The sequence below is a fragment of the Strigops habroptila genome, chromosome 7, assembly GCF_004027225.2.
Source record: "Strigops habroptila isolate Jane chromosome 7, bStrHab1.2.pri, whole genome shotgun sequence".
Lineage (NCBI taxonomy): Eukaryota > Metazoa > Chordata > Aves > Psittaciformes > Psittacidae > Strigops > Strigops habroptila.
In genome coordinates, this window is record NC_044283.2 from 43007085 (window position 1) to 43019164 (window position 12080).

Here is a 12080-nt window from a genome sequence, read left to right on the forward strand (position 1 = left end):
GGCCCACAAATCATCTGTTACAGAAATCTAAATGAAGGTGTATATTTCTGATAAATGGTCAATTAATGTTCGGCTAGTTAAATTTCACTTTTCAACAATAAATCTTATAATCAGAATTACCTGAGAAATCTGCGGTTTACAATATTTCTGTTTTATGTTTATCTGTTGACAACTGCTTACTAGAAACAAATTTTGCAAAGACACATAACTCTATAATCAAGCAAACTGATGCAGGTAAGATAATTTTTTAGCTTTGCCATTGAAATAGTATAACAGCAGTTGCAACAAATATTTTTTTATTAAATAGGAATTTCAATTTGGTCTCAATATTATTCAAACCCTGTTGCAATTCTTAAATATGATGACTTTTTAGAGGGATTAAAATAAAGGACATTTCATAATGACTGATTAAACAATCAATTAAACAATACTTTGCATTATTGCACAGAAAGTCAATAGCTCTCAGCATCATTACTATGATTGGAAGAAAGGCTTTTGCAACTTCACATTGTTTGAGATTGTGACAGGATTAATGGCAAATTCAGAGATTCCATAAGCAGACTCTTCTGACACCTTTGAGGATCGCCCTATCTGACCTTCCAATATAGTTTATGGCTATACAGGATTTTTACTCTGTTTTGAAAGCAACACCCATTTTATTATGTAAATCAGGAAGTAATATAAAGTTATACATTAATGTGAGACAACATCCTTTATTCTCCTGTCGTGGAACGGTGCAGACTGTGCAATCCCATCTCTCTGAGCACTATTCCATGGCTTATTCTCATTCTTTTACTGCCTGAAAATAAAAAGATAATCCTAAATAGTCTCCTAAGAACTACATCCTCTACACTCAGAAAACAGACTCAGTACTTCCTGCTTGCGATAACATCTTTAGCTGCCAGTATTTTCTTTGGTTTTATGGTCAAGCTACAGAATAAGAGAATTTTAGGAACCGATCTTAGTTTCACTTCTGAAAATGGAAGTAGATATGAGCATTAAAAACACTCCTGTCACTTCTATGATTTATATACATTTGGGTCTATAATCTAACCATAGGAGCAAACATACATGACTGATATACTGTCACAATGTTATGCGCAACAGCAACAAAAATTAACTTCTCTGAGTTCATTACTATGTGAAATGACAGTGAACAGGAAAAATGCCATGTGAAGTTTAGTAAAAAGGATTCATCAATACTTCACCAGATACAGCAATCTTATTTTCTGAAATACTGAATTTCTGGAATTCAACCCATACTTACAAAATAAGCCGCCACTCAGATACAAATAAGATGGGTTGTTTGCTTTGCATAAAGTGCAGAGAGACTTCTTCAAGGTTTGCTATTCTGAAGATGTAGAAGAGACCACACTGAAACCAGAGCCTTCCAAAGATAACTAACAAATCTATTGTGCCAGAAGAAAAAACCCAACTCTTCCTTTGCGAGCAAGGGTAGGAGGAACTGAGACACATCATATTTCCCATTATCCTGTTTTCACCCTGCAGAAACTACTGTAGTGCTAGCAGAGCCTGAGACAGCAAGGTAGAAAAATATAGAAAAGGGCAAGGACGATTCCCCTTTCCTTTTATTGTCTTCTCCTGGAGGAAGTTGGTGGCACAAAGATCGTTATCACCATCCATTGCAGAAAAATGTTTCAAGAAACATTTTAATGGTTTTGAATACTTTCAGTTGGAATGTAGGTTTAAATACAACCGTTGATCTGAGCAACGAAAGCACATTTTGGTCTCAAGGTAAACTCAATTTAGGTAGAATTTGGACTCAGTAATTACTTAAGTTAAATCTGCAATGGAAATTCCACCACTGCCTTTCAGTATCTGAAATAATATGAGTGCCAACAGCACAATACAGTCCTCTATCCCAAATAGTTAGGTTGTGGCAGGCAGCAAGCATCTCTAATTTTGTTTTATATTATTTTAACAGCATGTTCCAACAAAAAACCGAAAGACTATAGCAATTTGTTGTGTGTACAGCTGCAACGTTCATCTATGGGCAAAATACTCAAAAGTTTGACAGGATGGTGAAAATGTGAGGTTTGGGGGAGTGGTTAAAAAAACTAAGATTTTATTTTAGAAAAGAGAATTATTCTTAAAAAAAAAAAAAAAAAAGCCTAAAATAAGTGCAGTCTAATTTTGTTGCTTATTCATCTTGTACACCTGAATGAAAGGAAGTTAAATTGCAAATACTTGTCAATTATATGTCACACCGGCCATTTAGAAACAGGTTTATAAAGGACACAGAGAACCAGTTACCTTTTTTGTCTAAAACCTGCATTTTTTCTGAAGCTACAATTAACTACTATTGAATTGTCTAAGTTTTAGACAAAATCTGTAGGGAGCCTTAGAAAACCATTAAAAGTTAAGAATTTGCTATAGTTTTTTCATCATGTTCATAATAAAATTAGCTTGGTCAAAAAATACTTAAACTGGTTAATGTGAAGATCTGGATCCTTTTTTTTAATGCATGGAAGTAGTTCCTCTAAAGACTATTCTCCTAATAGTCTAATTTTATGTTCCCACTAAATCCTCATCTTTGATCCACCTCAAAATATAAGTATACACCTTTGAACTGTAGACATGCTGGGAGTTTATCTGGTAGGGTTTTGAGAGTGCACAGATGGCTATTATAGATTACTAAAATGGGACTGGCAATAACAATGCCAGCTGTGTAACCAGTCTATCTCTAAAAAAGATTGCAAATTCAAAAAGGGAACCCTTTCATAAAAAGGCTGAGAGCTGCTTCAGATGAACTGAGACTCTACATTAGGAGTAAAGAAAATTCTGGTTTTACACAAAGGACAGAATGCTTCTAGCATATTTGCCATTAAAATTGTGTTTCAGTGAGTTGGTTAGGTAAACAAAAGAGCTAAAATACTGTCCTTTATATTACAGCTCATACCATTAACCACTCAGCTTTGATTTATTCTAATTTTTCTAATCTGACCATAAAAAAAAGTCATTCCAGAGAAATTAGATTGGTGGAGAGAGTTACTTTTACTCTGTACTGAAGCACTATTGTACTGTAAATATATTTACCATACTTAACTAAATATCTGAATGTGGTGCGTTGACCCTGGCTGGATGACAGGTGCCTACCAATGGAAATCATTTCACCAGAATATGTCTCTTGAGGCCCAGACTTCTACAAACTCCTACAGAACAGTTTGTCTAAAACACGCACTGCAAATGATTAGCTACAGAATTCAGCACCTTGTTTTCTCATAAATGTAAAGACCCTACTCCAAGATCTATGAAACATTTATCTACATAAATCCATTCAGTTTGTACACAAATGTTTTTTTCTGCATATATGCAGATATTCCTGAAACATCAATTCAACAACTGTTTGTGTAAACAAAAATTCTTTCTTATTATACAATAATAGTGTACACTATTAGCAGTTAAAAGGACCAATATCCAAAGCTGAACAGTTATGAGGAATTTAAAATTACTATATCCAACACCCTGAATAGCTTCCCATCTAAATGTCTTCATTAATTTTGCACTAACATGATTTTTGGACTATTTCACACATAAGTTGATCATTTTAGTGCAAGATACAACTAGTCCAGTTGGATTTGAATAGGAAAGTAAAAGGAGTGGCACTTACTTTCTAAGATACACTTTCTAATAAGTGTTAAAGAAGTTTTATATCTGCAAGGAAAAAAATTATAGATAGAACCATACAGCTAAAAAAAAAAAAAATCAACATTATTGACAAAACTGACTGAGTGAAGGCCTTTCAGAATATAAAGTTCATAAATGTACATATAAAACTAAAGGTAGAAGACAAAAACAAGTTAAAAACCTCTTCAACAGATCATACATAAAATATATGGATTGAGGGTATGGAAATGTTCTTCTGGCAGGCTAAGCAGAGGGATTGCTTCGACTGCCATCATCTCCTTCTAGTAACAGAAACAGTACTAAGTCTATAACCTTACAATAGTTCCTCCAGCAATGTCAGCTGGAGTTCAAGCAGTACCAGAGACTGCTAAAATATCTTTTACAAGGTGAAGTTGCTGTCCTGTTAATGATCTGTTGTGTTTTCCTGATTTATGTCCTGGTTTATGCTTTAAATACCACAATTAAGGAATAAAATCATAGGTATTTGTAAAGATCTAATATTTTAATACTAGTCTTTCCAAAAGTTTATGTATTTCCTCAGTGAAGGAGGTCATTATTTAGTGCTTCTATTAGGGTACACCAAAGCTTCTGAGCTGAGCTTTTTTTGTTCAGATTTAATGGCTCTTTTATAGACAATTGCATCATAAATTGTTTTAACTATCCTGCTGGTCCTTTTCTTTGTTAAGAATTATTATTGTGCCTCTGGCTGAGGAGCTTTACCTGCTAATTCTCCAGTTTAAGGGCTCCACTTCCTGGAAGAGTCCTAAGATTTTATGGGGTAACATTTTTCATACTCTAACCTTCATTTGTGAGGTGGCCTCTTTCTTAGTTAGAGTGGACTGTTTAACTTGGACATTAACATGACACACACTGAAGATAACTTTAAAAAAATCTAGTACACTGGGTCATTTCCTTCTAATCATGCCACAGAAGGAGGTATCAGAGCTGAAATTATAAAAAATTTTTTGGAAGTTGCATTAGATTTGTATCATTAAAGTACAGCTTTTTCTTTTCATGCAGGTCCAAAACAGTGTTTGAGCAACTCTCTGATAGCCTTAAAAAGTGTTTCATTCACTGGACATAATGATAAAAAACCCTCAAAGAAATTATTTGGAAACTGTCATAAAGTACATTCTCTGGCTAGGACAACTAGACAGACGATAGCAAAGATAGATAGACACTAGCCAGCTAGATAACTAAAAGCTAGACAATGCACACTCTTTTGCAGCCTGAGAGGTTGCAAACACTGGATGTTCGAATTGAAAATCCACCTAAAAACAAAGCCCTAAAAGCAATACTCTTTTCTGTCTCCTAGCTTCATTCCTCTCCTTCCCATGTGCTTAGGGAGAAAGAGATGGAAAGTGAATAACTTTTTGTAGACCTTGAAGAAAACATCCATTCTGATAAGACTGCTTTCAGGAAGAAGCAGGGTGGGAGACAGAGCATAAGAGACTGTTTCAAATGATACGCAGAATTATGACTGAATTTTTCTAACAGCAAGAGTAGCCTCTGGCCACCTCTAAATTCATTACATCAGTGAGGTTTCTCAAATCACTGCAACAGACTATCAGACTCCTCATGTATTTGGGACTAACTACCATCATGGTATAAAAGTACATACTCTGTAGCAGATAGATCGGAAAGGTCAGAGCTAAATTACTGATTTTAAGGCTTTCCATACCTTTTTATTGCATATGTTTTTCAACAGAAGAGCTTATCTGCTCTTAGCATTCACAACGAAAAGTAAGATTTTTTTGCTATAAGCAAAAAATAAACAATCTAGAAAATATGGACATCAGACATTGTGCTTTTACCTAATTACTGGTGCAATGGAAATAATAAAATGGCATGCATTTATTAACATAACACATTTGTTTGGGGGGGTATTTGTTTTATTGTTGGGTTTTTTCACCCCGGAAAATGCATTCACTAGCCTGTTTATGTTTGCTTAGCCCACCTTGCATAGCTGTTTTCCTTCATCTAGCGTATGACATTTAATGGTTTGGCAGAGCACAATATTTTTAGTGTATTTAGAACTGTGTAAACATCCACCACCTCTAATTTCTGAGTGAGATTGCCTATCTCCTGCAATTTCATGTGTTTATATATGTACATATTTATATATACATATTTTAAGTATGATATAAAATCTGCTTACTTTTTATCCACTAAAGCCAACTAAAGGCTCTAAGATTGGAATCAGACTCCTCCACTTTGTGTCATAATTTAAAGGGAAACTTCTCTGACAATTTTTAACCTTTTTTAATGCACATTTCAAACTCAGCTGAAAAAAAAAAATCAAACCAAAACCAAAAAACCACAACAAGCCCAAAATAACAAAACTTTCTGGTTTCGTACTTTCATTCTTATTATAAAGCGTATGATGAAAAGAAGAATGTGTGGTCAGAGACAGAGACATACTTGTAACAGTCCAAGTAAAGAGGCGATTTTTTACAGCTTTCTCAACAGTGTTCTGCTACAAAGTAATAGGTACCATTTTCATTTAGACATAGTGAAAAACATTGGTCTCATCTCCCTGTTGAATTCCTAATGACACTTTATTTTGTTGTGGTTACTTTAAATTTTTTGTACTGATTTATATGCAGGGTTTTTAAAAAATTATAAATGTGACCAATACTATATGTATCAAGGTGTAGGACTCACCTTAATAGTCTCAATTGAGCATAATGTAGATCCAAAACACCATCAGGAGAAAAAAGGAGAAATGGGTTCCAGGAAAAGAGCCAAAAACTGTTTTCTCACACATGTTTTCCTTGGTCCTGTAGGTAACATTTTTTGAGGTGGAGAAGACTGAAACATATTTTAATGAATTTAGTGATCTGTCCAACCCTCCCAAAGTGCTATTATTCCCAATTTTGCAAAATGACTGCAAAAGCTCTCAAAAATAGCACTAACAGCATTGAAAAAAAGTCTTTCAAAATATTCTTATTCTGTTATCCAAGGTAATGAGTTTGCAGAACAACATTAATGGGAGAGAAAGGATATATGCTATTGTCTGTGACAAGCTTGGCAATGCCTGGAGGCAACTAGGCAATGCTAAAAGCAGAGACCAAAACATAATATCTTGCAATAAAGACCAGCTATGTTATTGTCTTTTGAACTAAAACTTGCTTCAGCTGAACCAATAGTTTTACCATGACTTCCATTTCTAGCTATAACAAACAAGGCTAAATCATAAATGGAATGCTTCAGTGACATTTTCACGTGTATCCACACATAAGTACACACATGTATTGTGTTATCCACAGTGGGACTAAATAGCATCATAGATGGTCATTGCGCAAAGGAGTAAAATCAGAAATGTTCAGCCTTACTGAGACATTTCTTTTTTCAGCTGCCTTGGACAATAGGTAACTGACTACAAAGGCAAGTGTTGAAGCCAATTATTTTTTAGCTTTTACTGTATACATCTGTGCTAACACTTCTGCCAGTGCAGCATTAGTATTCATGATCTGTCATCTGATCTGTACTGGGTGGATCAGGAAGGGAGAAAGCATCTATTTGCGACACAGCTGACAAGTGAGGCTGTGGTGGATCCTGAAAGAATATGTTTCAAAAGCGTACCCTTAAGAGGCATATATAATTCAATCCTTCCCCTTGCACCTTGACTTTTCTTTATCCTTTCTTCCCTAGCAGCATTTTACTAGAGAGTGATTTTGTACCCTCACAGTAACACTGTTATGTTTTCCCAAGGTCTAGCAGTTTGTGGAAAGGCAAGTCGTTCAGCCCAGGAATAATGAAGGGAATGAATAGGAATACAGCACTGCACGGTTTCCTGCAGAGGCTCCAGGGATGCCTTGTTTAGAAGTGTGCACCAGCAGCAGCACAGTATTGAGTTCAGATTAATCTGTCTTGCCTCTCAGCAAGAAAAATTAGCTAGGACAGAATATCGTGCTGTCACAAACTCAATGCTTTAAACTGAACTACCAGAGGCACTGCTCTGGACAGTGTACTCAACCTATCTAGAAAGTACAAGCAATCTCCTTCATCAATACTATCCGCAAAGGTGCCAACTCCAGTACTACTGGCAGGGCATTGGATATGAGAATTCATACCTTTCTTTCTCTTCAGGCATATCTCCCACCAACAGCACCTGTGTAGGTTGCGATGGTCTGCTTGGCTTCTCAGAAAGCCCTTTTCTCATGCTACTTTAATTTGTTGCATCATAGAAGACTCCGTCTATCTGACATAAGAATAAAGGAAACCAGTATCCATGCAGTTCGTATATTTAAGGACTTTTTACATACGGCTAGGATGTCTTCAGAAATAGCTCATAAATATTCTGTAGACTTTCATTTTAACTAGTAGATATTTCTTTTTACAAATCAATTACAAACTTTTGCCCACAGTAGATTTGGGAAAGAATCACATAGGCTTTGCACAGTGTGGTGCGTGTCCTCAATTGGCTCATCTTCCATAAATGTTGGCAAGTCAAAGCTAGAGCCATTGCTTTCGTCTTACACTACCTGAGTAAAAATTTACTTTCGAAAACTACCTATACCTTTCTTGACACTTTTATTGTGAAAGACAGAACAGAACAATCAAGGACATTATTTCCTAATAAAACATTGCCAGTCTCCTCTCCCCCCAGGCTCTGACAGCTCACTAAGATGAGTAAGTTTTGGTAGGTACAGTATTTAGGAGAAACTCCCAAAGTTGCACCTTTGGTTTAATGGCAGATTATTTTCTCCCATGAGATTCCTTAGCCTGCTAAGGACACAGAATTATATGATCTACTTATTTTAGGGTTTGGCTTCTCTTAGGCAATGTGAGAAAATGCAGATGGCTTATATTCTAGCTCCTTTTCTGAAGGATGAGCTGTTACTATAAATGATGATATAATAATCTCATACTGTTATCCTTACCACCGTAGAGCTGTAAAAGTCAATTAGAAAGGTCTGGTTACATAAATTATGTTCTCAGTTTCCATCCCTACAGAACTCAACTGGTCAGAGAGGATGGCAGGCGGAATGAATCTTTTTTTCCTGGCAAACACAATACCCCTCTAAACATACAGCCTGTGCTTACTAGATAGCGAATGTTAGATATCAGTAAGACCACACTGCAGACTGAAAGCCAGCAGAGAATGATCATTTGCCTTTTTGAATCACTCAAAATTCATGTTGGACAAGCGGAGTCAGACATTCAGCTTGTAAGCCTTTCAGATTTACAAAATCATATTTTTCTGGTTTATGATGGATATAAATGTAAATTATCACCTGTAGACAGAGTACATTCAGAAAACTGAAGAGATTTGCAAGAAGGAGTTAAAAGCAAAATATCCTTTCCCACTCAGCACTCCGCAATGAACAACACTCAGGTTGTAGGTGACATAGAAGCACAGTAGATTCTTTTAAGAAGCTTACAATATTATTGATCTACTGTGCTTTAAAACTAACAGTTCCATGTGCATACAAAGATATTCTTGAGTCTATTTTTAAAAACAAAAATAATGAAACTGTAGAGGTACAAGTTTTATATTTAATAATAAATAATAGAAAAAATATAACTTTCAAATTGCAGTTAAGTGAAATATTTATAGTTAGTAGACCAGGTAATAAAATTTTCAGTTTAATATACAGTTTTACTATAGCAAGTACAAAAATCCATATAGCGCTGAAATCTTAATCTATGCATTTATGTGCATCTATATGACGAGAGTTCGGTAAGAGCCCAGGCACAGAAAAGTTGCAAATATTTTTTCTACCAGTAATATTTTATTCTAGAATATCAACTGCTAAACATTTATTTCAGAGGTGAGGCATATCACACTAAAAACTTATGCTATACATCAAAGTTTCTGGAGAAGTTCTTAGGTTTTCCATTTTCTAAGGTTATAAATAACTGTAAATGTAGTAACTTCTACCATCTTCCTTGATTTACTTCCATTCTCCAGTAGGGACTGCCAGTTGTGCGACACTAGTTCTAGCCATTAGGTGACAAAAAACCCCATGTGGTAGATTTACCTCTTCCATTCTTTCTCCCATATTCTACTTTTTCCACAAAATGCAACTTTTAGCTAATGACATTTTCTTCATTGTAATGAAAGTGGCAGTCCTAGTCATTACCTCTGGCGTATATGAGGTATCATATGACTTTAAAGAGTTGGTGTGAAAATAGGACCTAGGTCAAAATATTGCTTGCAATTATATCACTGTAGTAGTCTTCCCAGGTCTTCTGAGATGAAATAGAAAAAGACCCTGGTCCCTCTCTTTGTGCATCTTCTATGACACTGGCCCCAAATCAGTCACCTAAAATCTCTCATTTGTCTTAAGACAACTAATTTATGGTAAATTTACAACGCACACCTCCAGAAAACTGTGGTATCACAGATTTCACTCTATTTGATTCAGTGAAGCTCTGCAAGATAAACACTGTATCTGTTATTTTTTAATTCAGATCTACTTCCACTGCACATAGTAAATTATTTGAGTCAACACTACCCAAAGAGGAAATAAGACACATAACCAGTATAAAAGGAGAAAGATACTCTTCATCAAGTTGCTATAGGAAAGACCTTGAATTAATACGCTAATGCTTTTTATTTGAGTAAAAGAACTTGAATTTAGACATACTAATTTCTCCTGAATCAACTAGTAAAAAACTTACACCCAAAATGTTTCTCTGGCATAACATACTTTCAGGTATGTGATTCTGAGACAGTTTAAAAAGTCCTAGACTCTCCTAATCCGTGTAAACCAGCAACAGAACTATATCCCTATATATAATCCAGGAAGTGCACTTTTCTGAAGTTGTGTCTAAGATAAGCAAGGTTCTGGAACATAATTAATTGAGGGTTAATCTTAAAAAGTATCTGTCTTCTTGCTGCACTTTAGGAAGCACTTGTTAGGATTTAATCTTGCCTTTGCATCTATAGTTCACTATATCTCAGAGTAAGCAAAGGCAGTATTATTTCCCAAAAGGAAAGAGGTTCCTAAAATGCAACCACAGGACTTCATTCTGTTTAATTCTATGAGAAGTCATTCAAGGTTAACAAAGTTAAAAAAAATCCTTACATTTCAGCACCTCACAAAAAGACAAGGAAGTATCTTGAAGCTGACCAAAAGTATCCTAACAAGGACAAAAATTTCTTAATGCAATTCTGTAAGTCCTCACCTTCTGTTCTTGAGTAACATATTGATTCTCCTTTCAATGCTTTCCATTTTCTAGGCACTGCAACAGAAAGTAAGAGAAATTTACACATTGACATGATGAATATTCATATACCCTAATTTCAAGAGTCTATCGGAGTCTGGTTAACATATTAGTCTCCTTAGACCTAGATTGTAGTCATTGGAGGAAGGAAGGCTGGTTGCTCTGTGCAATTCAGAGAAACAAAATGAATATATTATCCTGAACATCTGGAGAAGTGAAGAAAAAGTCTCAGTGGTGCAGGAGGTTTAGGGAGAGCAGCCTTAGACAACCACATTGGTGATGTGAATATACTCCCATTGTTTTCTTTCTTCACAGCATTTTACATAGGCAAATGCTTTTGTCAGCACACCTGTGACCTCAAAGACCAGTCTGAGAGATATTGCTACTGACCACTGGCATTCACAAATGTGATGCAACAGTACTTATGGGTATGTGGAATTTTCTTGATTACAGTATCTTTTCGTATTGCAAAATTAAAAGGAAGCAATAGCAAAACGTTCTGTGGAGAATTCTTTGCTTAGACCAATCTCTCTAATTACATAATTTCAAATCAAGGCAAGAACAGCCAGCAGCTCAGATTCGGGTATCTACACTTAAGTAGTTGGCTGATTCTGGCATATTTCAGGTAAGAAGAGTTACTTTGTTTGGACCAATGGATAGTTAATTACTTAGAGGGAAAAAAAAAAAAAAAGATTGAAAGAACCCATTGCAGTACAGTTAATTGCGTAGTAAGAAGGATATTAATGTAGGATGTGGACTAATCATACAAATCAAATCTCGACTCTGAGCCTGGCAGAAATTTTAATTAAAGAAGCATCTGGTTTTCTAGGTGCAGCTAAAGGTATAATTCATGCATATAGTAAGTACTATAGACCACCTCCACTGCTCAAATGTCTCTGAAAGTATTACATAGGAAGTGAGGTATCACCTGGTAATACATTGTTAAAAGCAGAAAAGTATTCCAAAATATAGTAACTCATAAGATTCCTTACATAAGCTGAAAGAAAACCGGATTACTTGCTTTTAATACAATCTAGTTAACTTTCAAGAGCTGTGGCACAGAGAAAAACATTTCTTCTCTTCCAGCATTTCAGGCTGCCTGTACAAAAAAAGCTATGAAACTGTACAGATGGTATAGTTTCACCTTGCACTTGAAGGGAGTACAAGATCAAGAGGAAAGGATTTATCTATGGATTGTTCCGTATGCTCTCACATGTTGGTGTTGGTTTTCACACACAGGCGACTGACACAGTGAT

General features: G+C 35.5%; 1 long non-coding RNA gene across 1 annotated transcript in view; it reads right to left on the reverse strand.

Moving 5' to 3' along the window:
* Positions 1-6376: 6376 nt before the first annotated feature.
* The window catches only part of LOC115610837, a 57579-nt gene continuing 51875 nt past the window's right edge, over positions 6377-12080 (reverse strand). Inside the window, exons 6-8 of the long non-coding RNA XR_003992354.1 lie at positions 10786-10842; positions 7725-7852; positions 6377-6459 (exon numbers count right to left, since the gene is read on the reverse strand). This is a non-coding gene — a long non-coding RNA (uncharacterized LOC115610837). The remainder of the gene's footprint in view (positions 6460-7724; positions 7853-10785; positions 10843-12080) is intronic.